Consider the following 2,591-nt stretch of genomic DNA (forward strand, 5'->3'; position numbering starts at 1 on the left):
CCCCCCCCCCCCCCCTCCCTCGTATGCTGGTACATTAGTGCTCACTGTTCACCTCTCTGAATTTAATCAGTTTGTCAGCAGTAGCAGACTCAATCAGTCACTCCTCCACCACCAACACCCAAACACACACTCCTCCCTGATCTCTGACCAGAACACTGCCTGAATCTGCTGCTGCCTACTGTGCACATTAATTAGGGCATACACAATTTTGTGAACAGTTATCATCATACCTAATAGGGAAACAAGTTTTCCTTGACAACAAATCACTGTGTTAATCTTTTTGGGGATAGAAAGAGTGATAATATTATATAACAATATAATAATACATTTTAAGGTTGCCTTGCAATTCATAAAAACAATGTTCATACTAGAGGTTCAAATATTAATTGATTAATCGATTAATTTTCAACTATTAAATTAATCGGCAACCCGATACCGGATAAGCGGATGAAGATGGATAGATGGATGGATGGCAACTATTTTTGATAATTGATTAATCAGTTTAAGTTTCTTACATTTGAATATTTTGTAGTTTATTCACTCTGAATGACAGTAAACTGATTATATTGGAGTTGTGGACAAAAGAGGACATTTGAAGACATCATCTTGGTCCTTGGGAGACACTGATTAACATTTTTACCTTTTTTGACATTTTGTAGACCAAAACAACTAGTCGATTAATCAAGAAAATAATTAACTGATTAATTAACAGTGAAAATAATTGTAAAACAGTGAAATAAAAAAAAGATACCAGCAGGGATAGTCACAGAGTAGCTGTGGTTTCTTATCTTTCATTGCGTCATTACTACAGCCTCTTGTATTCATGTACATTGTCTATAACATTTGCATCATTATTTAATTTGATCATCCTGCACCCAATGTGCGGTTTAGCCACTTAATGTACACATGTAACCACTGGATTTGTTAATCCTTGATATTTTGCATGTCTTAGTGTGAGTTGACTTGTGCATGCACACTGCATACTAGTATTGAAATGATCACTCCACACAGAAACTCAGTAGCCTAGAGTCACTAGCAACAACATGGCCACGTCATACCCAGAATAAAACAGTTAAAGTAGCAGGATCTCCCTGTGATGCCAGTGAGAGTGTGAAGGAAATTGTTTAAGTGTAGGCTGGCACACCATTATCCTCTGGAAATACTGCATCCCTGGATTTAAGTGGATATTCCTTTTTTTCTGCCCAATTGATTGGTCAAAAGGGCTACCCAGGGCTTACCACTCTGGTCCCATTCAGTGTTGTAACACAGGAGCTGTCTATGGTACTGTTTGAGTTCTTATTGTAGATAAATGCTGTTCACAGTGCTGGTACGACATTCTGCCATTCTACCATTACTGAAACTCTGTGGTACTGGGTTACTTGCCAGTCTGCTGTACAGCACCGTGCTTCAGCAGTAGAATGAGTGAATCTGCTGAATAGCAGTTACGCCTGCTCACTAAGGCTAGCATAGCAGAATGAAGTCAGGCCAGTTTGCAGTCTGAACTCTTTGTTTCTGTGTGTTGCACCAAAGACCATACATAGACCGGTCTGGGACTGGGAGTGGTTTATTAGGACTGCTCAGTAAACAATCAGTGAAACACAAGCTTCAGTCAGATATCAGGAGAGTGTAAGCATTATGAATTATTTGTTATCCCGGATCAACACATTGGAACTGAAGTGTAGCTTACGATTAATATACATGGCTAGAAACACTACATTACACACTGTATTATTATGTCCATGGTGCTTCCATCTGGTGGAAGGGGCACTTTGCTTCCTTCTACTTGCTCCTCGGAGTATTGATTATTCATTGAACGTCTTTTCCTCCAGCTTTTCACCTCTCTCCACTGCAGGAGCTGTCATTTCTGAATCATGACTCAATCGTTTTGGTGGGCGGGGGGAGGGGCGTATCATCTGTCAGTCGTAAATTCTTTAAGTGTCATTTTATCCTCGGCAGAAGTTTTCCTCCTCTGCAACACATTGTTTCTCCTGTTTTAGCATGTTTTACACTTTTTTACACTACAAGCACAGCCCGCCATTGACAGTTATGATGTGTGATGAAATGTGCATCATTAATGTACTGCTCTCACTCTTTTCCAGTTTACTTAAACCTGGTCATCAAATAATTTATAGCATGATGAATAATAGGAATGCCGTCTTGCCAACATCCACACTTTTTCAGCCATTATGTCTCTTTTCTGTCTTTATCGCCCATTATCTCGGAAATGTCTTAAACAAACTGCCCACTTTCAGCCACTTTATGACTAATAGATTCCTTCCAGGCTCCTTTGGTTTGCTGCGGTCCCATTCTTCCTGCAGCGTGGGCAGTTTTTAATGTATTTTCACCTTATCCCTTTTCCATCTGTTTTTCTTCCTCACTTGTAGGAGAGCTAAAATCTTACATCATTACAGATCAAGTCTTCCCAAACATCTGCCTGCAGTTCAACAGTATCTTTCCACATTTAAAAGAGAATTACAGTCAATTTCAACACGTAGCTCTGTTGTTTGTAAATTTGGGGTTGTCAGTAGCAAGAAAAATGAAAACAATTGGTGCTGCCTACACCGGGTTATCCTCCTGCTAGAGTTAGCACC

General features: G+C 39.8%; 1 protein-coding gene across 1 annotated transcript in view; it reads left to right on the forward strand.

Annotated features, from left to right (window-relative positions):
• Positions 1-2,591, forward strand: part of capn5b (calpain 5b) — a 42,898-nt gene that overhangs the window by 1,891 nt on the left and 38,416 nt on the right. The window lies entirely within an intron of this gene.

This window comes from Etheostoma spectabile, chromosome 13 (assembly GCF_008692095.1).
Source record: "Etheostoma spectabile isolate EspeVRDwgs_2016 chromosome 13, UIUC_Espe_1.0, whole genome shotgun sequence".
Taxonomy (NCBI): domain Eukaryota; kingdom Metazoa; phylum Chordata; class Actinopteri; order Perciformes; family Percidae; genus Etheostoma; species Etheostoma spectabile.